The sequence below is a fragment of the Oncorhynchus keta genome, chromosome 10 (genome assembly GCF_023373465.1).
Source record: "Oncorhynchus keta strain PuntledgeMale-10-30-2019 chromosome 10, Oket_V2, whole genome shotgun sequence".
NCBI classification, from domain to species: Eukaryota; Metazoa; Chordata; class Actinopteri; order Salmoniformes; family Salmonidae; genus Oncorhynchus; species Oncorhynchus keta.
Window position 1 is genome coordinate 80084156 of NC_068430.1, and position 27641 is coordinate 80111796.

At 45.0% G+C, this 27641-nt stretch overlaps 1 protein-coding gene and 3 long non-coding RNA genes across 14 annotated transcripts in view; 2 read left to right on the plus strand and 2 right to left on the minus strand.

Annotated features, from left to right (window-relative positions):
- The first annotated feature begins 70 nt into the window (after nt 1-70).
- LOC127932497 (uncharacterized) lies at nt 71-8567 on the plus strand. The gene is made up of 6 exons (XR_008145645.1): nt 71-2388; nt 2921-3301; nt 4288-4705; nt 6340-7251; nt 7366-7669; nt 8050-8567. It is a non-coding gene; the product is annotated as an uncharacterized LOC127932497 (long non-coding RNA).
- Nucleotides 8568-18182: 9615 nt separating this feature from the next.
- LOC127932492 (uncharacterized) lies at nt 18183-20165 on the plus strand. The gene is made up of 6 exons (XR_008145628.1): nt 18183-18323; nt 18495-18608; nt 18845-19072; nt 19438-19727; nt 19846-20073; nt 20131-20165. It is a non-coding gene; the product is annotated as an uncharacterized LOC127932492 (long non-coding RNA).
- Nucleotides 18232-19782, minus strand: LOC127932499 (uncharacterized). The gene is made up of 3 exons (XR_008145650.1): nt 19640-19782; nt 18814-18984; nt 18232-18349 (listed from the first exon to the last, which is right to left on the minus strand). It is a non-coding gene; the product is annotated as an uncharacterized LOC127932499 (long non-coding RNA).
- A 947-nt stretch (nt 20166-21112) lies between the features above and the next one.
- Nucleotides 21113-27641, minus strand: part of LOC127932479 (polymeric immunoglobulin receptor-like) — a 17892-nt gene continuing 11363 nt past the window's right edge. Inside the window, exons 8-11 of one of the 11 annotated variants that reach the window (XM_052528194.1) lie at nt 23543-27641; nt 21801-23458; nt 21677-21738; nt 21113-21490 (exon numbers count right to left, since the gene is read on the minus strand). The exon at nt 23543-27641 is cut by the window's right edge and continues 793 nt beyond it. The gene's annotated coding sequence lies outside the window, so the exon portion shown is untranslated. Of the gene's footprint in view, nt 23459-23542 lie in introns of all 11 variants that reach the window. The other 10 variants (XM_052528193.1, XM_052528196.1, XM_052528197.1 and 7 more) reach the window with 10 other exon arrangements.

A 27641-nucleotide genomic window follows, 5' to 3' on the forward strand; every position in this document is an offset into this window, starting at 1 on the left:
TTCATTCTCCTGTTCTTTCAATGGTGATCTTCCAAGAACACTTGTGTTATTCATTCTCCTGTTCTTTCAATGGTGATCTTCCAAGAACACTTGAGAGAGCAATCTGTTTGGTATGGAAGAATGTAAATCACTTCAAATCTGTTATAGGAAACTGCATCATCACGCAGCTGGTGTTAACAAAGCTAGCATTGATGCTAGGTATCTTTGAGCAACTAGCGCTAGCAATTCAGTGAACATCGACGGTTACGTATGTAACCACGGTTATGTGAGCTATTGGATCACTCCAATATGGTTTCCTTCCACGTGGCAGGGTACATTCTGAGTTAGAATTTCAGATTAGTACCGTGTACCGGGTAGTGCTGCGACTGACCACTGTAAATAGCTGCCGTGCACTACTTCCACCTCGTGTCCTTTTCAAGGCACCAACAAAAAGGATTGGAGTAATCCAACAGAGCACATAAACAGCCCAACTGGCCGAGGCGCAAATATCATTGAGGGGGAACTCCTCAGAGCAGGGACCACGATGTAGCTACTCCTCTAGTAGAATGCACCACTATGGCAGAGGTCAGAGGTCATAGGTGAGAGGCCCACGATGTAGCTACTCCTCTAGTAGAATGCACCACTGCAGCAGAGGTCAGAGGTCATAGGTGAGAGGCCCACGATGTAGCTACTCGTCTAGTAGAATGCACAACTACAGCAGAGGTCAGAGGCCCACGATGTAGCTACTCTAGTAGAATGCACCACTAGGAAGGTAGAAGCCGGCTGGCCTGCTGATATTGGGCCTGTAAGAGGAGCACCTCAGGATGACTGCTGAGTCCAACCCTCTCTCAGTTTGGCCTTTGGGCCTGTAAGAGGAGCACCTCAGGATGACTGCTGAGTCCAACCCTCTCTCAGTTTGGCCTTTGGGCCTGTAAGAGGAGCACCTCAGGATGACTGCTGAGTCCAACCCTCTCTCAGTTTGGCCTTTGGGCCTGTAAGAGGAGCACCTCAGGATGACTGCTGAGTCCAACCCTCTCTCAGTTTGGCCTTTGGGCCTGTAAGAGGAGCACCTCAGGATGACTGCTGAGTTCCAACCCTCTCTCAGTTATGGCCTTTGGGCCTGTAAGAGGAGCACCTCAGGATGACTGCTGAGTTCCAACCCTTCTTATCCGCAGTCCGCTGCCTGTGGGAGAAAAACCCTACTGGATAAAGTAGTTTCTCTCTGTGGGAAGAAGAGATGGTTAGTATATACCCTGCAGTATTACAAAGGATATGACAACTCCAGCTACACACTGCGTAACACCTGCAGTGTCATCTAGCTGTTATGTGAGTTCCTAAGGGAAACTGGGATAGTTACTGTCTGGACTGTAGTGTCATCTAGCTGTTATGTGTGTTTCTCAGGGAAACTGGGATAGTTACTGTCTGGACTGTAGTGTAATCGAGCTGTTATGTGAGTTTCTAAGGGAAACTGGGATAGTTACTGTCTGGACTGTAGTGTCATCTAGCTGTTATGTGTGTTTCTCAGGGAAACTGGGATAGTTACTGTCTGGACTGTAGTGTAATCGAGCTGTTATGTGAGTTTCTAAGGGAAACTGGGATAGTTACTGTCTGGACTGTAAAGTAGTGTAACAGAAAAACTATTGAGCACCAACCCAGCTACACACTGTGTGGAAAACAGCAGTGTAATATCAAATGTTGTTAGTCACATGCGCCGAATACAACAGGAGTAGTAGACCTTACAGTGAAATGCTGAATACAACAGGTGTAGTAGACCTTACAGTGAAATGCTGACTACAACAGGTGTAGTAGACCTTACAGTGAAATGCTGAATACAACAGGTGTAGTAGACCTTACAGTGAAATGCTGAATTACAACAGGTGTAGTAGACCTTACAGTGAAATGCTGAATACAACAGGTGTAGTAGACCTTACAGTGAAATGCTGACTACAACAGGTGTAGTAGACCTTACAGTAAAATGCTGACTACAACAGGTGTAGTAGACCTTACAGTGAAATGCTGAATACAACAGGTGTAGTAGAACTTACAGTGAAACGCTGAATACAACAGGTGTAGTAGACCTTACAGTGAAATGCTGAATACAACAGGTGTAGTAGACCTTACAGTGAAATGGTGAATACAACAGGTGTAGTAGACCTTACAGTGAAATGCTGAATACAACAGGTGTAGTAGACATTACAGTGAAATGCTGAATACAACAGGTGTAGTAGACCTTACAGTGAAATGCTGAATACAACAGGTGTAGTAGACCTTACAGTGAAATGCTGAATACAACAGGTGTAGTAGACCTTACAGTGAAATGCTGAATACAACAGGTGTAGTAGACCTTACAGTGAAATGCTGACTACAACAGGTGTAGTAGACCTTACAGTGAAATGCTGAATACAACAGGTGTAGTAGACCTTACAGTGAAATGCTGAATACAACAGGTGTAGTAGACCTTACAGTGAAATGCTGAATACAACAGGTGTAGTAGAACTTACAGTGAAATGCTGAATACAACAGGTGTAGTAGAACTTACAGTGAAATGCTGAATACAACAGGTGTAGTAGACCTTACAGTGAAATGCTGAATACAACAGGTGTAGTAGACCTTACAGTAAAATGCTGAATACAACAGGTGTAGTAAACCTTACAGTGAAATGCTGAATACAACAGGTGTAGTAGACCTTACAGTGAAATGCTGACTACAACAGGTGTAGTAGACATTACAGTGAAATGCTGAATACAACAGGTGTAGTAGACCTTACAGTGAAATGCTGAATACAACAGGTGTAGTAGACCTTACAGTGAAATGCTGAATACAACAGGTGTAGTAGACCTTACAGTGAAATGCTGACTACAACAGGTGTAGTAGACCTTACAGTGAAATGCTGACTACAACAGGTGTAGTAGACCTTAGAGTGAAATGCTGAATACAACAGGTGTAGTAGAACTTACAGTGAAATGCTGAATAGAACAGGTGTAGTAGACCTTACAGTGAAATGCTGAATACAACAGGTGTAGTAGACCTTACAGTGAAATGCTGAATACAACAGGTGTAGTAGACCTTACAGTGAAATGCTGAATACAACAGGTGTAGTAGACCTTACAGTGAAATGCTGAATACAACAGGTGTAGTAGACCTTACAGTGAAATGCTGAATACAACAGGTGTAGTAGAACTTACAGTGAAATGCTGAATACAACAGGTGTAGTAGACCTTACAGTGAAATGCTGAATACAACAGGTGTAGTAGACCTTACAGTGAAATGCTGAATACAACAGGTGTAGTAGACCTTACAGTGAAATGCTGAATTACAACAGGTGTAGTAGACCTTACAGTGAAATGCTGAATACAACAGGTGTAGTAGACCTTACAGTGAAATGCTGAATACAACAGGTGTAGTAGACCTTACAGTGAAATGCTGAATACAACAGGTGTAGTAGACCTTACAGTGAAATGCTGAATACAACAGGTGTAGTAGACCTTACAGTGAAATGCTGAATACAACAGGTGTAGTAGACCTTACAGTGAAATGCTGAATACAACAGGTGTAGTAGACCTTACAGTGAAATGCTGAATACAACAGGTGTAGTAGACCTTACAGTGAAATGCTGAATACAACAGGTGTAGTAGACCTTACAGTGAAATGCTGAATACAACAGGTGTAGTAGACCTTAAAGTGAAATGTTGAATACAACAGGTGGAGTAGACCTTACATTGAAATGCTGAATACAACAGGTGTAGTAGACCTTACAGTGAAATGCTGAATACAACAGGTGGAGTAGACCTTACATTGAAATGCTGAATACAACAGGTGTAGTAGACCTTACAGTGAAATGCTGAATACAACAGGTGTAGTAGACCTTACGGTGAAATGCTGAATACAACAGGTGTAGTAGACCTCACAGTGAAATGCTGAATACAACAGGTGTAGTAGACCTTACAGTGAAATGCTGAATACAACAGGTGTAGTAGACCTTACAGTGAAATGCTGAATACAACAGGTGTAGTAGAACAAACTCCCTCACGACGCCAGGACAGCGGAGTCAATCACCACCTTCCGGAGACACCTGAAACCCCACCTCTTCAAGGAATACCTAGGATAGGGTAAGTAAGGGTAAGTAATCCTTCTCACCCCCCTTCTCCTTCTCCCCCCAACAAGATTTAGATGCAAGTGGCTGTTCCACTGGTTGTCATAAGGTGTATGCACCAATTTGTAAGTCGCTCTGGATAAGAGCGTCTGCTAAATGACTTAAATGTAAATGTAAATGTAGTAGACCTTAAAGTGAAATGTTGAATACAACAGGTGGAGTAGACCTTACATTGAAATGCTGAATACAACAGGTGTAGTAGACCTTACAGTGAAATGCTGAATACAACAGGTGTAGTAGACCTTACAGTGAAATGCTGAATACAACAGGTGTAGTAGACCTTACAGTGAAATGCTGAATACAACAGGTGTAGTAGACCTTACAGTGAAATGCTGAATACAACAGGTGTAGTAGACATTACAGTGAAATGCTGAATACAACAGGTGTAGTAGACCTTACAGTGAAATGCTGAATACAACAGGTGTAGTAGACCTTACAGTGAAATGCTGAATACAACAGGTGTAGTAGACCTTACAGTGAAATGCTGAATACAACAGGTGTAGTAGACCTTACAGTGAAATGCTGAATACAACAGGTGTAGTAGACCTTACCGTGAAATGCTGAATACAACAGGTGTAGTAGACCTGACAGTGAAATGCTGAATACAACAGGTGTAGTAGACCTTACAGTGAAATGCTGAATACAACAGGTGTAGTAGACCTTACAGTGAAATGCTGAATACAACAGGTGTAGTAGACCTTACAGTGAAATGCTGAATACAACAGGTGTAGTAGACCTTACAGTGAAATGCTGAATACAACAGGTGTAGTAGACCTTACAGTGAAATGCTGAATACAACAGGTGTAGTAGACCTTACAGTGAAATGCTGAATACAACAGGTGTAGTAGACCTTACAGTGAAAGGCTGAATACAACAGGTGTAGTAGACCTTACAGTGAAATGCTGAATACAACAGGTGTAGTAGACCTTACAGTGAAATGCTGAATACAACAGGTGTAGTAGACCTTACAGTGAAATGCTGAATACAACAGGTGTAGTAGACCTTACAGTGAAATGCTGAATACAACAGGTGTAGTAGACATAACAGTGAAATGCTGAATACAACAGGTGTAGTAGACCTTACAGTGAAATGCTGAATACAACAGGTGTAGTAGACCTTACAGTGAAATGCTGAATACAACAGGTGTAGTAGACCTTACAGTGAAATGCTGAATACAACAGGTGTAGTAGACCTTACAGTGAAATGCTGAATACAACAGGTGTAGTAGACCTTACAGTGAAATGCTGAATACAACAGGTGTAGTAGACCTGACAGTGAAATGCTGAATACAACAGGTGTAGTAGACCTTACAGTGAAATGCTGAATACAACAGGTGTAGTAGACCTTACAGTGAAATGCTGAATACAACAGGTGTAGTAGACCTTACAGTGAAATGCTGAATACAACAGGTGTAGTAGACCTTACAGTGAAATGCTGAATACAACAGGTGTAGTAGACCTTACAGTGAAATGCTGAATACAACAGGTGTAGTAGACCTTACAGTGAAATGCTGAATACAACAGGTGTAGTAGACCTTACAGTGAAATGCTGAATACAACAGGTGTAGTAGACCTTACAGTGAAATGCTGAATACAACAGGTGTAGTAGACCTTAACGTGAAATGCTGAATACAACAGGTGTAGTAGACCTGACAGTGAAATGCTGAATACAACAGGTGTAGTAGACATTACAGTGAAATGCTGAATACAACAGGTGTAGTAGACCTTACAGTGAAATGCTGAATACAACAGGTGTAGTAGACCTGACAGTGAAATGCTGAATACAACAGGTGTAGTAGACCTTACAGTGAAATGCTGAATACAACAGGTGTAGTAGACCTGACAGTGAAATGCTGAATACAACAGGTGTAGTAGACCTTACAGTGAAATGCTGAATACAACAGGTGTAGTAGACCTTACAGTGAAATGCTGAATACAACAGGTGTAGTAGACCTTACAGTGAAATGCTGAATACAACAGGTGTAGTAGACCTTACAGTGAAATGCTGAATACAACAGGTGTAGTAGACCTTACAGTGAAATGCTGAATACAACAGGTGTAGTAGACCTTACAGTGAAATGCTGAATACAACAGGTGTAGTAGACCTGACAGTGAAATGCTGAATACAACAGGTGTAGTAGACCTTACAGTGAAATGCTGAATACAACAGGTGTAGTAGACCTTACAGTGAAATGCTGAATACAACAGGTGTAGTAGACCTTACAGTGAAATGCTGAATACAACAGGTGTAGTAGACCTTACCGTGAAATGCTGAATACAACAGGTGTAGTAGACCTTACAGTGAAATGCTGAATACAACAGGTGTAGTAGACCTTACAGTGAAATGCTGAATACAACAGGTGTAGTAGACCTTACCGAGAAATGCTGAATACAACAGGTGTAGTAGACCTTACAGTGAAATGCTGAATACAACAGGTGTAGTAGACCTTACAGTGAAATGCTGAATACAACAGGTGTAGTAGACCTTACAGTGAAATGCTGAATACAACAGGTGTAGTAGACCTTACAGTGAAATGCTGAATACAACAGGTGTAGTAGACCTTACAGTGAAATGCTGAATACAACAGGTGTAGTAGACCTTACAGTGAAATGCTGAATACAACAGGTGTAGTAGACCTGACAGTGAAATGCTGAATACAACAGGTGTAGTAGACCTTACAGTGAAATGCTGAATACAACAGGTGTAGTAGACCGTACAGTGAAATGCTGAATACAACAGGTGTAGTAGACCTTACAGTGAAATGCTGAATACAACAGGTGTAGTAGACCTTACAGTGAAATGCTGAATACAACAGGTGTAGTAGACATTACAGTGAAATGCTGAATACAACAGGTGTAGTAGACCTTACAGTGAAATGCTGAATACAACAGGTGTAGTAGACCTTACAGTGAAATGCTGAATACAACAGGTGTAGTAGACCTGACAGTGAAATGCTGAATACAACAGGTGTAGTAGACCTTACAGTGAAATGCTGAATACAACAGGTGTAGTAGACCTTACAGTGAAATGCTGAATACAACAGGTGTAGTAGACCTTACAGTGAAATGCTGAATACAACAGGTGTAGTAGACCTTACAGTGAAATGCTGAATACAACAGGTGTAGTAGACATTACAGTGAAATGCTGAATACAACAGGTGTAGTAGACCTTACAGTGAAATGCTGAATACAACAGGTGTAGTAGACCTGACAGTGAAATGCTGAATACAACAGGTGTAGTAGACATTACAGTGAAATGCTGAATACAACAGGTGTAGTAGACCTTACAGTGAAATGCTGAATACAACAGGTGTAGTAGACCTTACAGTGAAATGCTGAATACAACAGGTGTAGTAGACCTTACAGTGAAATGCTGAATACAACAGGTGTAGTAGACCTTACAGTGAAATGCTGAATACAACAGGTGTAGTAGACCTGACAGTGAAATGCTGAATACAACAGGTGTAGTAGACCTTACAGTGAAATGCTGAATACAACAGGTGTAGTAGACCTGACAGTGAAATGCTGAATACAACAGGTGTAGTAGACCTTACAGTGAAATGCTGAATACAACAGGTGTAGTAGACCTTACAGTGAAATGCTGAATACAACAGGTGTAGTAGACCTTACAGTGAAATGCTGAATACAACAGGTGTAGTAGACCTTACAGTGAAATGCTGAATACAACAGGTGTAGTAGACCTGACAGTGAAATGCTGAATACAACAGGTGTAGTAGACATTACAGTGAAATGCTGAATACAACAGGTGTAGTAGACCTTACAGTGAAATGCTGAATACAACAGGTGTAGTAGACCTTACAGTGAAATGCTGAATACAACAGGTGTAGTAGACCTTACAGTGAAATGCTGAATACAACAGGTGTAGTAGACCTTACAGTGAAATGCTGAATACAACAGGTGTAGTAGACCTTACAGTGAAATGCTGAATACAACAGGTGTAGTAAACCTTACAGTGAAATGCTGAATACAACAGGTGTAGTAGACATTACAGTGAAATGCTGAATACAACAGGTAGACCTTACAGTGAAATGCTGAATACAACAGGTGTAGTAGACCTTACAGTGAAATGCTGAATACAACAGGTGTAGTAGACCTTACAGTGAAATGCTGAATACAACAGGTGTAGTAGACCTTACAGTGAAATGCTGAATACAACAGGTGTAGTAGACCTTACAGTGAAATGCTGAATACAACAGGTGTAGTAGACCTTACCGTGAAATGCTGAATACAACAGGTGTAGTAGACCTTACAGTGAAATACTGAATACAACAGGTGTAGTAGACATTACTGACGAGCCTCTAACCAACAATGCAGTTTAAAAAAATACAGGTAAGAATGTACAGGGGGTACCGATACATAGTCAATGTACAGGGGGGTACCGATACATAGTCAATGTACAGGGGGGTACCGATACATAGTCAATGTACAGGGGGGTACCGATACATAGTCAATGTACAGGGGGGTACCGATACATAGTCAATGTACAGGGGGTACCGATACATAGTCAATGTACAGGGGGGTACCGATACATAGTCAATGTGCGGGGGTAACGGTACATAGTCAATGCGTGGGGGTAACGGTACATAGTCAATGCGTGGGGGTAACGGTACATAGTCAATGCGTGGGGGTAACGGTACATAGTCAATGCGTGCGGTAACGGTACATAGTCAATGTGCGGGGGTAACGGTACATAGTCAATGTGCGGGGGTAACGGTACATAGTCAATGTGCGGGGGTAACGATACATAGTCAATGTACAGGGGGGTAACGATACATAGTCAATGTACAGGGGGGTACCGATACATAGTCAATGTACAGGGGGTAACGATACTTAGTCAATGTACAGGGGGTAACGATACATAGTCAATGTGCGGGGGTAACGATACATAGTCAATGTGTGGGGGTAACGATACATAGTCAATGTGCGGGGGCACCGATACATAGTCAATGTGTGGGGGTAACAATACATAGTCAATGTGCGGGGGCACCGATACAGGGTCAATGTGTGGGGGTAACGATACATAGTCAATGTGTGGGGGTAACGATACATAGTCAATGTGCGGGGGCACTGATACATAGTCAATGTGCGGGGGAACCGATACATAGTAAAGGTGCGGGGGCACTGATACATAGTCAATGTGCGGGGGAACCGATACATAGTAAAGGTGCGGGGGCACCGATACAGGGTCTATGTGCAGGGGCAACGATACATAGTCAATGTGTGGGGGTAACGATACATAGTCAATGTGCGGGGGTAACGATACATAGTCAATGTAAGGGGGTAACGATACATAGTCAATGTACAGAGGGGTAACGATACTTAGTCAATGTACAGGGGGGTACCGATACATAGTCAATGTACAGGGGGTAACGATACAAAATCAATGTGCGGGGGCACCGATACATAGTCAATGTGCAGGGGCACCGATACATAGTCAATGTACAGGGGGGTAACGATACATAGTCAATGTGCGGGGGCACCGATACATAGTCAATGTACAGGGGGGTAACGATACATAGTCAATGTGCGGGGGGCACCGATACATAGTCAATGTACAGGGGGGTAACGATACATAGTCAATGTGCGGGGGCACCGATACATAGTCAATGTGCAGGGGCACCGATACATAGTCAATGTGTGGGGGTAACGATACATAGTCAATGTGCGGGGTAACGATACATAGTCAATGTGCGGGGGCACCGATACATAGTCAATGTGCGGGTAATGATACATAGTCAATGTGTGGGGGGTAACGATACATAGTCAATGTGCGGGGGGTAACGATACATAGTCAATGTGCAGGGGCACCGATACATAGTCAATTTGCGGGGGCACCGATACATAGTCAATGTGCAGGGGCACCGATACATAGTCAATGTGCGGGGGGGTAACGATACATAGTCAATGTGCGGGGGTAACGATACATAGTCAATGTGCGGGGGTAACGATACATAGTCAATGTGTGGGGGTAACGATACATAGTCAATGTGCGGGGGGTAACGATACATAGTCAATGTGTGGGGGCACCGATACATAGTCAATGTGCGGGGGGGTAACGATACATAGTCAATGTGTGGGGGTAACGATACATAGTCAATGTGCGGGGGCACCGATACATAGTCAATGTGCGGGGGTAACGATACATAGTCAATGTGCGGGGGCACCGATACATAGTCAATGTGCGGGGGGGTAACGATACATTGTCAATGTGTGGGGGGGTAACGATACATAGTCAATGTGCGGGGGGGTAACGATACATAGTCAATGTGTGGGGGTAACGATACATAGTCAATGTGCGGGGGTAACGATACATAGTCAATGTGCAGGGGCACCGATACATAGTCAATGTGCGGGGGTAACGATACATAGTCAATGTGCGGGGGTAACGATACATAGTCAATGTGCAGGGGTACCGATACATAGTCAATGTGCGGGGGGGTAACGATACATAGTCAATGTGTGGGGGTAACGATACATAGTCAATGTGCGGGGGTAACGATACATAGTCAATGTGCAGGGGCACCGATACATAGTCAATGTGCGGGGGTTAACGATACATAGTCAATGTGTGGGGGTAACGATACATAGTCAATGTGCGGGGGGGTAACGATACATAGTCAATGTGTGGGGGTAACGATACATAGTCAATGTGTGGGGGTAACGATACATAGTCAATGTGTGGGGGTAACGATACATAGTCAATGTGTGGGGGTAACGATACATAGTCAATGTGTGGGGGGTAACGATACATAGTCAATGTGTGGGGGTAACGATACATAGTCAATGTGTGGGGGTAACGATACATAGTCAATGTGTGGGGGTAACGATTCATAGTCAATGTGTGGGGGTAATGATACAGGGTCAATGTGCGGGGGTAACGATACATAGTCAATGTGTGGGGGTAACGATACATAGTCAATGTGTGGGGGTAACGATACATAGTCAATGTGTGGGGGTAACGATACATAGTCAATGTGTGGGGGTAACGATACATAGTCAATGTGTGGGGGTAACGATACATAGTCAATGTGTGGAGGTAACGATACATAGTCAATGTGCGGGGGTAACGATACAGGGTCAATGTGCGGGGGTAACGATACAGGGTCAATGTGCGGGGTAACGATACAGAGTCAATGTGCGGGGGTAACGATACAGGGTCAATGTGCGGGGTAACGATACAGGGTCAATGTGCGGGGGTAACGATACAGAGTCAATGTGCGGGGGTAACGATACAGGGTCAATGTGCGGGGGTAACGATACATAGTCAATGTGCGGGGGTAACGATACATAGTCAATGTGCGGGGGCACCAATACATAGTCAAAGTGCGGGGGTAACGATACATAGTCAATGTGTGGGGGTAACGATACATAGTCAATGTGCGGGGGTAACGATACATAGTCAATGTGCGGGGGTAACGGTACATAGTCAATGTGCGGGGGTAACGATACATAGTCAATGTGTGGGGGTAACGATACATAGTCAATGTGTGGGGGTAACGATACATAGTCAATGTGTGGGGGTAACGATACATAGTCAATGTGTGGGGGTAACGATACATAGTCAATGTGTGGGGGTAACGATACATAGTCAATGTGCGGGGGTAACGATACATAGTCAATGTACAGGGGGTAACGATACATAGTCAATGTGCGGGGGTAACGATACATAGTCAATGTGCGGGGGTAACGATACATAGTCAATGTGCGGGGGTAACGATACATAGTCAATGTGTGGGGGTAACGATACATAGTCAATGTGTGGGGGTAACGATACAGGGTCAATGTGCGGGGGTAAAGATACAGGGTCTATGTGTGGGGGTAACGATACATAGTCAATGTGCGGGGGAACCGATACATAGTAAAGGTGCGGGGGCACCGATACATGGTCAATGTGTGGGGGCACCGATACAGGGTCTATGTGCAGGGGCAACGATACATAGTCAATGTGCGGGGGTAACGATACATAGTCAATGTGCGGGGGTAACGATACATAGTCAATGTGCGGGGGTAACGATACATAGTCAATGTACAGAGGGGTAACGATACTTAGTCAATGTACAGGGGGGTACCGATACATAGTCAATGTACAGGGGGGTAACGATACAAAATCAATGTGCGGGGGCACCGATACATAGTCAATGTGCAGGGGCACCGATACATAGTCAATGTACAGGGGGGTAACGATACATAGTCAATGTGCGGGGGCACCGATACTTAGTCAATGTGCGGGGGCACCGATACATAGTCAATGTGCGGGGGTAACGATACATAGTCAATGTGCGGGGGCACCGATACATAGTCAATGTGCGGGGGGGTAACGATACATTGTCAATGTGTGGGGGGTAACGATACATAGTCAATGTGCGATACATAGTCAATGGGGGGTAACGATACATAGTCAATGTGTGGGGGTAACGATACATAGTCAATGTGCGGGGGTAACGATACATAGTCAATGTGTGGGGGTAACGATACATAGTCAATGTGTGGGGGTAACGATACATAGTCAATGTGCGGGGGCACCGATACATAGTCAATGTGCGGGGGGGTAACGATACATAGTCAATGTGTGGGGGGTAACGATACATAGTCAATGTGCGGGGGTAACGATACATAGTCAATGTGCAGGGGCACCGATACATAGTCAATGTGCGGGGGGTAACGATACATAGTCAATGTGTGGGGGTAACGATACATAGTCAATGTGCGGGGGTAACGATACATAGTCAATGTGTGGGGGTAACGATACATAGTCAATGTGTGGGGGTAACGATACATAGTCAATGTGTGGGGGTAACGATACATAGTCAATGTGTGGGGGTAACGATACATAGTCAATGTGTGGGGGTAACGATACATAGTCAATGTGTGGGGGTAACGATACATAGTCAATGTGTGGGGGTAACGATTCATAGTCAATGTGTGGGGGGTAATGATACAGGGTCAATGTGCGGGGGTAACGATACATAGTCAATGTGTGGGGGTAACGATACATAGTCAATGTGTGGGGGTAACGATACATAGTCAATGTGTGGGGGTAACGATACATAGTCAATGTGTGGGGGTAACGATACATAGTCAATGTGTGGGGGTAACGATACATAGTCAATGTGTGGAGGTAACGATACATAGTCAATGTGCGGGGGTAACGATACAGGGTCAATGTGCGGGGGTAACGATACAGGGTCAATGTGCGGGGGTAACGATACAGAGTCAATGTGCGGGGGTAACGATACAGGGTCAATGTGCGGGGGTAACGATACAGGGTCAATGTGCGGGGGTAACGATACAGAGTCAATGTGCGGGGGTAACGATACAGGGTCAATGTGCGGGGGTAACGATACATAGTCAATGTGCGGGGTAACGATACATAGTCAATGTACGGGGGCACCAATACATAGTCAAAGTGCGGGGGTAACGATACATAGTCAATGTGTGGGGGTAACGATACATAGTCAATGTGCGGGGGTAACGATACATAGTCAATGTGCGGGGGGTAACGGTACATAGTCAATGTGCGGGGGTAACGATACATAGTCAATGTGTGGGGGTAACGATACATAGTCAATGTGTGGGGGTAACGATACATAGTCAATGTGTGGGGGTAACGATACATAGTCAATGTGTGGGGGTAACGATACATAGTCAATGTGTGGGGGTAACGATACATAGTCAATGTGCGGGGGTAACGATACATAGTCAATGTACAGGGGGTAACGATACATAGTCAATGTGCGGGGGTAACGATACATAGTCAATGTGCGGGGGTAACGATACATAGTCAATGTGCGGGGGTAACGATACATAGTCAATGTGTGGGGGTAACGATACATGGTCAATGTGTGGGGGTAACGATACAGGGTCAATGTGCGGGGGTAACGATACATAGTCAATGTGCGGGGGTAACGATACATAGTCAATGTGCGGGGGTAACGATACATAGTCAATGTGTGGGGGTAACGATACATAGTCAATGTGTCGGGGGTAACGATACATAGTCAATGTACAGGGGGTAACGATACATAGTCAATGTAGGGGGGTAACGATACATAGTCAATGTGCGGGGGTAACGATACATAGTCAATGTGCGGGGGTAACGGTACATATTCAATGTGCGGGGGTAACGATACATAGTCAATGTGCGGGGGCACCGATACATAGTCAATGTGCGGGGGCACCGGTTAGTCTTGGTAATTACATTACATTTACATTTAAGTCATTTAGCAGACGCTCTTATCCAGAGCGACTTACAAATTGGTGCATTCACCTTATGACATCCAGTAGAACAGTCACTTTACAATAGTGCATCTAAATCTTAAAGGGGGGAGAAGGATTACTTATCCTATCCTAGGTATTCCTTAAAGAGGTGGGGTTTCAGGTGTCTCCGGAAGGTGGTGATTGACTCCGCTGTCCTGGCGTCGTGAGGGTGTTTGTTCCACCATTGGGGGGCCAGAGCAGCGAACAGTTTTGACTGGGCTGAGCGGGAACTGTACTTCCTCAGTGGTAGGGAGGCGAGCAGGCCAGAGGTGGATGAACGCAGTGCCCTTGTTTGGGTGTAGGGCCTGATCAGAGCCTGGAGGTACTGAGGTGCCGTTCCCCTCACAGCTCCGTAGGCAAGCACCATGGTCTTGTAGCGGATGTGAGCTTCAACTGGAAGCCAGTGGAGAGAGCGGAGGAGCGGGGTGACGTGAGAGAACTTGGGAAGGTTGAACACCAGACGGGCTGCGGCGTTCTGGATGAGTTGTAGGGGTTTAATGGCACAGGCAGGAGCCCAGCCAACAGCGAGTTGCAGTAATCCAGACGGGAGATGACAAGTGCCTGGATTAGGACCTGCGCCGCTTCCTGTGTGAGGCAGGGTCGTACTCTGCGGATGTTGTAGAGCATGAACCTACAGGAACGGGCCACCACCTTGATGTTAGTTGAGAACGACAGGGTGTTGTCCAGGATCACGCCAAGGTTCTTGGCGCTCTGGGAGGAGGACACAATGGAGTTGTCAACCGTGATGGCGAGATCATGGAACGGGCAGTCCTTCCCGGGAGGAAGAGCAGCTCCGTCTTGCCGAGGTTCAGCTTGAGGTGGTGATCCGTCATCCACACTGATATGTCTGCCAGACATGCAGAGATGCGATTCGCCACCTGGTCATCAGAAGGGGGAAAGGAGAAGATTAATTGTGTGTCGTCTGCATAGCAATGATAGGAGAGACCATGTGAGGTTATGACAGAGCCAAGTGACTTGGTGTATAGCGAGAATAGGAGAGGGCCTAGAACAGAGCCCTGGGGGACACCAGTGGTGAGAGCGCGTGGTGAGGAGACAGATTCTCGCCACGCCACCTGGTAGGAGCGACCTGTCAGGTAGGACGCAATCCAAGCGTGGGCCGCGCCGGAAATGCCCAACTCGGAGAGGGTGGAGAGGAGGATCTGATGGTTCACAGTATCGAAGGCAGCCGATAGGTCTAGAAGGATGAGAGCAGAGGAGAGAGAGTTAGCTTTAGTTGTGCGGAGCGCCTCCGTGATACAGAGAAGAGCAGTCTCAGTTGAATGACTAGTCTTGAAACCTGACTGATTTGGATCAAGAAGGTCATTCAGAGAGAGATAGCGGGAGAGCTGGCCAAGGACGGCACGTTCAAGAGTTTTGGAGAGAAAAGAAAGAAGGGATACTGGTCTGTAGTTGTTGACATCGGAGGGATCGAGTGTAGGTTTTTTCAGAAGGGGTGCAACTCTCGCTCTCTTGAAGACGGAAGGGACGTAGCCAGCGGTCAGGGATGAGTTGATGAGCGAGGTGAGGTAAGGGAGAAGGTCTCCGGAAATGGTCTGGAGAAGAGAGGAGGGGATAGGGTCAAGCGGGCAGGTTGTTGGGCGGCCGGCCGTCACAAGACGCGAGATTTCATCTGGAGAGAGAGGGGAGAAAGAGGTCAGAGCACAGGGTAGGGCAGTGTGAGCAGAACCAGCGGTGCCGTTTGACTTAGCAAACGAGGATCGGATGTCGTCGACCTTCTTTTCAAAATGGTTGACGAAGTCATCTGCAGAGAGGGAGGGGGGCAGCATATGACTAGATGTTTTGACTAGATGTTCAGGAGTCTTCCGACTTGGGGGTAGAAGCTGTATAGAAGCCTCTTGGACCTAGACTTGGTGGACAGAGAGAGAACAGTCTATGACAAGGGTGGCTGGAATCTTGGACAATTTATTGGGCCTTCCTCTGACACTGCCTGGTATAGAGTTCCTGGATGGCAGGAAACTTGGCCCCAGTGATGTACTGGGTCGTTCGCACTACAGTTGCCATACCAGTCAGTGATGCAGCCAGTCAGGATGCTCTTGATGATGCAGCTGTAGAACCTTTTGAGGATCTGAGGACCCATGCCAAATCTTTTTAGACCGCAGTGTTACTGTAGCTGAATAGGTTTTGTCGTACCCTCTTCATGACTGTCTAGGTGTGCTTTGACAATGTTAGTTTGTTGGTGATGTGGACACCAAGGAACTTTAAGCTCTCAACCTGCTCCACTGCAGCCCCATCGATGAGAATGGGGGCGTGCTCGGTCCTCTTTTTCCTATAGTCCACAATCATCCCTTTTGTCTTGATCACGTTGAGGGAGAGGTTGTTGTCCTGGCACCACACTGCCAGGTCTCTGACCTCCTCCCTATAGGCTGTCTCGTCATTGTCGGTGATCATCGTCAAATTGAATGATGGTGTTGGAGTCGTCTCTGGCCGTGAAGTCATGATTGAACAGGGAGTACAGGAGGGGACTGAGCACATATCCCTGAGGGGCCCCTGTGTTGAGGATCAGCGTGGGGGATGTGTTGTTACCCACCCTTACCACCTGGGGGCGGCCCATAATACTGTAGCTGAAAAGTGAGTTTCCAAGGGAAACTAGGATAGTTACTGTCTTAACTGTAAACAGAAAACGAGCTAAACTTAGTCTCCAGATCTTGCAGGGTCGGCTTAGCCTTCGGGTTCCGGTGGACAGACAAGTCACATGGAATACTAAGATAAACCCTCAGCGCCGCAATAATGGTAGACCAAACCGCGTACCGGCCAGGTTGGTACACTGTCAAAAGTTGGCACAAGCCAAACCGAGTGGGGGGCAGGAGAGCACCCAGATGGAGAGGATAGATAGCTAGTTAGCTGCTCCAAGCTATTGAATAGCTGCAGGTATACGTCTGTGTTTATACAGTCAGATTTCAAAAAGGCTTTATTGCAAAAGCATAACATGCGATTATCTGAGGACAGCGCCCCGCTTACAAAAGCATACAAACATTTTATATGCTTATCCTAGCTTCTGGGCCTGAGTAACAGGCAGTTTACTTTGGACACGTTTGTCATCCAAACTTCAAAATACTGCCCCCTAGCCCAAAGAAGTTAAGGGGTTCAGCCACAGCACTACCCAGTACACAGGACTCATCGGAAATTCTGACTCGGACTGTATCCTGCCGAGTGGATGGATACCATATTGGAGAGATCCAATATAATGCTACATAACATGACGACATGACTCCTGACAGAGTAGTGAAACTCTTCTCCCAGTAAAATCGAACTGTGAATCCTGGGGCAACATTATGGGTGACATTTTCAAGCCGCAAGATATTTAAGGTGCAAAACATTTCTTAGCTTTTCTCAAAGCTGCTATGAAGTGACTATTCATGCAATGTCATGACTTTGATTTTCCTGCCACAGAAACAGGAAGTGACTATGGCACAATTTTAGTTGTGCAAGGGAGCGCGGATCTGTGTGACACAATACCTATTTTACACCACGAAAACTGTGCCCTAAGTTTGCATAATAATGCAACTCACTTGAGATTTGCTTGATGAATGTCATTGACCCCTGACCTCTAGACGGGGGTCCTTCTCCAGAAAAATGTTACTACTTTAAAGCGAATTTCCAGAAGTTTATTTGACACTTTATTCAGATAGTAATGAAACGGGCAAATGGAAAGGAACAGTGGGAAGGTTGGCAGCAGGGATTGGTATTAAACCTAACCACTAATGGAGAGGAACAGTGGGAAGGTTGGCAGCAGGGATTGGTATTAAACCTAACCACTAATGGAGAGGAACAGAGGGAAGGTTGGCAGCAGGGATTGGTATTAAACCTAACCACTAATGGAGAGGAACAGAGGGAAGGTTGGCAGCAGGGATTGGTATTAAACCTAACCACTAATGGAGAGGAACAGTGAGAAGGTTGGCAGCAGGGATTGGTATTAAACCTAACCACTAATGGAGAGGAACAGAGGGAAGGTTGGCAGCAGGGATTGGTATTAAACCTAACCACTAATGGAGAGGAACAGAGGGAAGGTTGGCAGCAGGGATTGGTATTAAACCTAACCACTAATGGAAAGGAACAGAGGGAAGGTTGGCAGCAGGGATTGGTATTAAACCTAACCACTAATGGAAAGGAACAGAGGGAAGGTTGGCAGCAGGGATTGGTATTAAACCTAACCACTAATGGAAAGGAACAGTGAGAAGGTTGGCAGCAGGGATTGGTATTAAACCTAACCACTAATGGAAAGGAACAGGAAACATTGGTATTAAACCTAACCACTAATGGAAAGGAACAGGGAAGGTTGGCAGCAGGGATTGGTATTAAACCTAACCACTAATGGAAAGGAACAGTGAAGGAAGTATTAAACCTAACCACTAATTGGGAAGGCAGCAGGGATTGGTATTAAACCTAACCACTAATGGAGAGGAACAGTGAGAAGGTTGGCAGCAGGGATTGGTATTAAACCTAACCACTAATGGAAAGGAACAGTGAGAAGGTTGGCAGCAGGGATTGGTATTAAACCTAACCACTAATGGAAAGGAACAGTGAGAAGGTTGGCAGCAGGGATTGGTATTAAACCTAACCACTAATGGAAAGGAACAGAGGGAAGGTTGGCAGCAGGGATTGGTATTAAACCTAACCACTAATGGAAAGGAACAGTGAGAAGGTTGGCAGCAGGGATTGGTATTAAACCTAACCACTAATGGAAAGGAACAGTGGAAGGTTGGCAGCAGGGATTGGTATTAAACCTAACCACTAATGGAAAGGAACAGTGAGAAGTTGCAGAATTGGTTGGAAAGGAACAGGGAAGGTTGGATTGGTATTAAACCTAACCACTAATGGAAAGGAACAGAGGTTGGAAGGATTGGTATTAAACCTAACCACTAATGGAAAGGAACAGAGGGAAGGTTGGCAGCAGGGATTGGTATTAAACCTAACCACTAATGGAAAGGAAAGGAACAGTGAGAAGGTTGGCAGCAGGGATTGGTATTAAACCTAACCACTAATGGAAAGGAAAGGAACAGTGGGAAGGTTGGCAGCAGGGATTGGTATTAAACCTAACCACTAATGGAGAGGAACAGTGAGAAGGTTGGCAGCAGGGATTGGTATTAAACCTAACCACTAATGGAAAGGAACAGTGGGAAGGTTGGCAGCAGGGATTGGTATTAAACCTAACCACTAATGGAAAGGAAAGGAACAGAGGGAAGGTTGGCAGCAGGGATTGGTATTAAACCTAACCACTAATGGAAAGGAACAGTGAGAAGGTTGGCAGCAGGGATTGGTATTAAACCTAACCACTAATGGAGAGGAACAGTGAGAAGGTTGGCAGCAGGGATTGGTATTAAACCTAACCACTAATGGAAAGGAACAGTGGGAAGGTTGGCAGCAGGGATTGGTATTAAACCTAACCACTAATGGAAGGAACAGAAGGTTGGGAAGGTTGGCAGCAGGGATTGGTATTAAACCTAACCACTAATGGAAAGGAACAGTGAGAAGGTTGGCAGCAGGGATTGGTATTAAACCTAACCACTAATGGAAAGGAACAGTGGGAAGGTTGGCAGCAGGGATTGGTATTAAACCTAACCACTAATGGAAAGGAACAGTGAGAAGGTTGGCAGCAGGGATTGGTATTAAACCTAACCACTAATGGAAAGGAACAGTGGGAAGGTTGGCAGCAGGGATTGGTATTAAACCTAACCACTAATGGAGAGGAACAGTGAGAAGGTTGGCAGCAGGGATTGGTATTAAACCTAACCACTAATGGAAAGGAACAGTGAGAAGGTTGGCTGCAGGGATTGGTCCCTGATCTCAGGTGCAAAGTTCTCTAGCATGTGTTACCATAACAACAAGACTCTGAACAGGAAACACTAATATTAATGGTTGATGACAGTGGGGGAGTGTTACCATAACAACAAGACTCTGAACAGGAAACACTAATATTAATGGTTGATGACAGTGGGGGAGTGTTACCATAACAACAAGACTCTAAACAACCAGAAAAAGTGTAAATAAACACAATTTTGTTTCTGGTGTCCTTTGACAGCTCTTTGGTCTTGGCCATAGTGGAGTTTGGAGTGTGACTGTTTGAGGTTGTGGACAGGTGTCTTTTATACTGATAACAAGTTCAAACAGGTGCCATTAATACAGGTAACTAGTGGAGGACAGAGGAGCCTCTTACAGAAGAAGTTACAGGTCTGTGAGAGCCAGAAATCTTGCTTGTTTGTAGGTGACCAAATACTTATTTTCCACCATAATTTGCAAATCAATTCAGTAAAAATCCTACAATGTGATTTTCTGGATTTTGTTTCTCATTTTGTCTGTCATAGTTGAAGTGTACCTATGATGAAAATTACAGGCCTCTCTCATTTTTTAAGTGGGAGACCTTGCACAATTGGTGGCTGACTAAATACTGTTTTGCCCCACTGTACGTATTCAGACCCTTTGTTATAAGACTCGAAAATGAGCTCAGATGCATCCTGTTTCCATTAATCATCCTTGAGATGTTTCTACAACTTGATTGGAGTCCACCTGTGGTAAATTCAATTGATTGGACATGATTTGGAAAGGCACACATCTGTCTATATAAGGTCCCACAGTTGACAGTACATGTCAGAACATAAACCAAGCCATGAGCTCGACGGAATTGTCCGTAGAGCTCCGAGACAGGATCATTGTGAGACACAGATCTAGGGTAGGGTTCACAAACATTTATACACACACACACACACACACACACACACACACACACACACACACACACACACACACACACACACACACACACACACACACACACACACACACACACACACACACACACACACACACACACACACACACACACACACACACACACACACCCTCCTTGTATCTCACCTCTCCAGTAGGGTCAGGTTGTGTGTTGGAGTAGACTGGTGGTAGTGTTCTCCTGGTTCCTCTCCTCTGTCTGTAAAACAGGAGCAGGACCAGACCTAACACTGTCACCATGACTACCAGACCAACACTGGTCCACACCATCAGACCTGACCACAGACAGGAGGAGAGACTTTACAGAGTACTGTATATATCATAGATACCATCAGACCTGAACACAGACAGGAGGAGAGACTTTACAGAGTACTGTATATATCATAGATACCATCAGACCTGAACACAGACAGGAGGAGAGACTTTACAGAGTACTGTATATATCATAGATACCATCAGACCTGACCACAGACAGGAGGAGAGACTCTACAGAGTACTGTATATATCATAGATACCATCAGACCTGACCACAGACAGGAGGAGAGACTTTACAGAGTACTGTATATATCATAGATACCATCAGACCTGACCACAGACAGGGGGAGAGACTTTACAGAGTACTGTATATATCATAGATACCATCAGACCTGACCACAGACAGGAGGAGAGACTTTACAGAGTACTGTATATATCATAGATACCATCAGACCTGACCACAGACAGGGGGAGAGACTTTACAGAGTACTGTATATATCATAGATACCATCAGACCTGACCACAGACAGGGGGAGAGACTTTACAGAGTACTGTATATATCATAGATACCATCAGACCTGACCACAGACAGGAGGAGAGACTTTACAGAGTACTGTATTTTATTTTATTTAACCAGGTAGGCCAGTTGACAACAAGTTCTCATTTACAACTGCGACCTGGCCAAGATAAAGCAAAGCAGTGCGACAAACAACACAGAGTTACACATGGAGTAAACAAACATACAGTCAAGAATACAATATAAAAAGACAGTCTATATACAGTGTGTGCAAATGGTGTGAGGAGGTAAGGCAAAAAATAGGCCACAGTAGCAAAGTAATTACAATTTATCAGATTAACACTGGAGTGATGGATGAGCAGATGATGATGAGCAGATGAAGGTGTGTAAGTAGTGATACTGGTGTGTAAGTAGAGATGCTGATGTGTAAGTAGAGATACTGGTGTGTAAGTAGAGATACTGGTGTGTAAGTAGAGATACTGGTGTGTAAGTAGAGATACTGGTGTGTAAGTAGAGATACTGGTGTGTAAGTAGAGATACTGGTGTGTAAGTAGAGATACTGGTGTGTAAGTAGAGATACTGGTGTGTAAGTAGAGATACTGGTGTGTAAGTAGATACTGGTGTGTAAGTAGAGATGATGGTGTGTAAGTAGAGATACTGGTGTGTAAGTAGAGATACTGGTGTGTAAGTAGAGATACTGGTGTGTAAGTAGAGATACTGGTGTGTAAGTAGAGATACTGGTGTGTAAGTAGAGATACTGGTGTGTAAGTAGAGATACTGGTGTGTAAGTAGAGATACTGGTGTGTAAGTAGAGATACTGGTGTGTAAGTAGAGATACTGGTGTGTAAGTAGAGATACTGGTGTGTAAGTAGAGATACTGGTGTGTAAGTAGAGATACTGGTGTGTAAGTAGAGATACTGGTGTGTAAGTAGAGATACTGGTGTGTAAGTAGAGATACTGGTGTGTAAGTAGAGATACTGGTGTGTAAGTAGAGATGATGGTGTGTAAGTAGAGATACTGGTGTGTAAGTAGAGATACTGGTGTGTAAGTAGAGATACTGGTGTGTAAGTAGAGATACTGGTGTGTAAGTAGAGATACTGGTGTGTAAGTAGAGATACTGGTGTGTAAGTAGAGATACTGGTGTGCAAAAGAGCAGAACAGTAAATAATAACAATATGGGGATGATGCAGGTAGATTGGACTATTGACATGTATATCATCGATACCATCATTAGAGAAAAGCAAAATGGTGACAGTATTTGTGGATGCCTGTTCTGTCGTTTTACACACAGCTCCTACTAGACCGTCAACTGTCACCTCATGTCTGCACAAACTTCCCAAACCTCCCTACAACATCCCCATACACCTCCACAACCTTCCCAAACCTCTCTACAACATCTCCATACACCTCCACAACCTTCCCAAACCTCTCTACAACAACTCCATACACCTCCACCACCTTCCCAAACCTCTCTACAACATCTCCATACACCTCCACCACCTTCCCAAACCTCTCTACAACATCTCCATACACCTCCACCACCTTCCCAAACCTCTCTACAACATCTCCATACACCTCCACAACCTTCCCAAACCTCTCTTCAACATCCCCATACACCTCCACAACCTTCCCAAACCTCTCTACAACATCCCCATACACCTCCACAAACCTTCCCAAACCTCCTTACAACTTCCCCTTACTCCTCCACAACCTTCCCAAACCTCTCTACAACATCCCCATACACCTCCGCAACCTCCCCAAACTTCTCTACAACATCCCCATACACCTCCACAACCTCCCCAAACTTCTCTACAACATCCTCTAACCTCTCCACAACCTTACCAAACCTCTCTACAACATCCTCTAACCTCTCCACAACCTTACCAAACCTCTCTACAACATCCTCTAACCTCTCCACAACCCTCCCAAACCTCTCTACAACATTTATGGCATCTGGAGACATCAGTGTTGGTCCTTCACAGAGAACAGTGTCCAGTCTCTTGACAACAAGGTTGATGAAATCCGAGCAAGGGTAGCATTCCAGAGGGACATCAGAGACTGTAACGTTCTTTGCTTCACGGAAACATGGCTCACTGGAGAAACGCTATCGGAGGCGGTGCAGCCAGCGGGTTTCTCCACGCATCGCGCCGACAGAAACAAACATCTTTCTGGTAAGAAGAGGGGCGGGGGCGTATGCCTTATGGCTAACGAGACATGGTGTGATGAAAGAAACATACAGGAACTCAAATCCTTCTGTTCACCTGATTTAGAATTCCTCACAATCAAATGTCGACCACATTAACTACCAAGAGAATTCTCTTCGATTATAATCACAGCCGTATATATCCCCCACCAAGCAGACACATCGATGGCTCTGAACAAACTTTATTTGACTCTTTGCAAACTGGAATCCATTTATCCGGAGGCTGCATTCATTGTAGCTGGGGATTTTAACAAGGCTAATCTGAAAACAAGACTCCCTAAATTTTATCAGCATATCGATTGCGCAACCAGGGGTGGAAAAACCTTGGATCATTGTTACTCTAACTTCCGCGATGCATATAAGGCCCTGCCCCGCCCCCCTTTCGGAAAAGCTGACCACGACTCCATTTTGTTGATCCCTGCCTACAGACAGAAACTAAAAAAAGAAGCTCCCATGCTGAGGTCTGTCCAACGCTGGTCCGACCAAGCTGACTCCACACTCCAAGACTGCTTCCATCACGTGGACTGGGATATGTTTCGTATTGCATCAGATAACAATATTGACGAATACACTGATTCGGTGTGCGAGTTCATTAGAACGTGCGTTGAAGATGTCGTTCCCATAGCAACGATTAAAACATTCCCTAACCAGAAACTGTGGATTGATGGCAGCATTCGCGTGAAACTGAAAGCGCGAACCACTGCTTTTAATCAGGGCAAGGTGACTGGTAACATGACCGAATACAAACAGTGCAGCTATTCCCTCCGCAAGGCTATCAAACAAGCTAAGCGTCAGTACAGAGACAAAGTACAATCTCAATTCAACGGCTCAGACACAAGAGGCATGTGGCAGGGTCTACAGTCAATCACGGACTACAAGAAGATAACCAGCCCAGTCACGGACCAGGATGTCTTGCTCCCAGGCAGACTAAATAACTTTTTTGCCCGCTTTGAGGACAATACAGTGCCACTGACACGGCCTGCAACGAAAACATGCGGACTCTCCTTCACTGCAGCCGAGGTGAGTAAGACATTTAAACGTGTTAACCCTCGCAAGGCTGCAGGCCCAGACGGCATCCCCAGCCGCGCCCTCAGAGCATGCGCAGACCAGCTGGCCGGTGTGTTTACGGACATATTCAATCAATCCCTATACCAGTCTGCTGTTCCCACATGCTTCAAGAGGGCCACCATTGTTCCTGTTCCCAAGAAAGCTAAGGTAACTGAGCTAAACTACTACCGCCCCGTAGCACTCACTTCCGTCATCATGAAGTGCTTTGAGAGACTAGTCAAGGACCATATCACCTCCACGCTACCTGACACCCTAGACCCACTCCAATTTGCTTACTTCCCAAATAGGTCCACAGATGATGCAATCTCAACCACACTGCACACTGCCCTAACCCATCTGGACAAGAGGAATACCTATGTGAGAATGCTGTTCATCGACTAGCTCGTCATCAAGCTCGAGACCCTGGGTCTCGACCCCGCCCTGTGCAACTGGGTACTGGACTTCCTGACGGGCCGCCCCCAGGTGGTGAGGGTAGGCAACAACATCTCCACCCCGCTGATCCTCAACACTGGGGCCCCACAAGGGTGCGTTCTGAGCCCTCTCCTGTACTCCCTGTTCACCCACGACTGCGTGGCCACGCACGCCTCCAACTCAATCATCAAGTTTGCGGACGACACAACAGTGGTAGGCTTGATTACCAACAACGACGAGACGGCCTACAGGGAGGAGGTGAGGGCCCTCGGAGTGTGGTGTCAGGAAAATAACCTCACACTCAACGTCAACAAAACTAAGGAGATGATTGTGGACTTCAGGAAACAGCAGAGGGAATACCCCCCTATCCACATCGATGGAACAGTAGTGGAGAGGGTAGTAAGTTTTAAGTTCCTCGGCATACACATCACAGACAAACTGAATTTGTCCACTCACACAGACAGCATCGTGAAGAAGGCGCAGCAGCGCCTCTTCAACCTCAGGAGGCTGAAGAAATTCGGCTTGTCACCAAAAGCACTCACAAACTTCTACAGATGCACAATCGAGAGCATCCTGGCGGGCTGTATCACCACCTGGTACGGCAACTGCTCCGCCCACAACCGTAAGGCTCTCCAGAGGGTAGTGAGATCTGCACAACGCATCACCGGGGGCAAACTACCTGCCCTCCAGGACACCTACACCACCCAATGTTACAGGAAGGCCATAAAGATCATCAAGGACAACAACCACCCGAGCCACTGCCTGTTCACCCCGCTATCATCCAGAAGGCGAGGTCAGTACAGGTGCATCAAAGCTGGGACCGAGAGACTGAAAAACAGCTTCTATCTCAAGGCCATCAGACTGTTAAACAGCCACCACTAACATTGAGTGGCTGCTGCCAACACACTGACACTGACACTGACACTGACTCAACTCCAGCCACTTTAATAATGGGAATTGATGGGAAATGATGTAAATATATCACTAGCCACTTTAAACAATGCTACCTTATATACTGTTACATACCCTACATGATTCATCTCATATGCATACGTATATACTGTACTCTATATCATCGACTGCATCCTTATGTAATACATGTAACACTAGCCACTTTAACTATGCCACTTTGTTTACATACTCATCTCATATGTATATACTGTACTCAATACCATCTACTGTATCTTGCCTATGCTGCTCCGTACCATCACTCATTCATATATCTTTATGTACATATTCTTTATCCCCTTACACTGTGTATAAGACAGTAGTTTTGGAATTGTTAGTTAGATTACTTGTTGGTTATTACTGCATTGTCGGAACTAGAAGCACAAGCATTTCGCTACACTCGCATTAACATCTGCTAACCATGTGTATGTGATAAATACAATTTGATTTGATTTGATTTGGTATGATGCATCTGTCCCTTCCATCATTCTATCACCTTCAGACAACTATACTATGATGTTATATAATGTTATCAGGCTATCAGATAATATAGACAGAATCAACTATATCTGGTCATGCATTGGACACAAATCTCACTACTTCTCTCTTTCTCTCCCTCTCTCTTTCTACCGCTCTCTCCCTTTCAATTCAAGGGGTTTTATTGTTATGGGAAACATATGGTTACGTTGCCGAAGCAAGTTAAATGGACACTCACACAAGTTCCAAGATAATAAATATATTTCATATTGTGTCATTATTTCATATTATGTCATTATTTCATATTATGTCATTATTTCATATTATGTCTATATAGAGTTTTGTAACGATGTGCAAATAGTTAAAGTAAATAAGAGAAAATAAATATTTACAATGACGTTTGTTTTTCACTGGTTGCCCATTTCTTGTGGAAACTGCTGTGTGATTACACACTGTGGTATTTCACCAAATAGACGTGGGAGCTAATAAAAATGGGATTTGTTTTCTAATTCTTTGTGGATCTGTGTAATCTGAGGGAAATGTGTCTCTAATATGGTCATACATTGGGCAGGAGGTTAGGAAGCTCAGTTTCCACCTCATTTTGTGGGC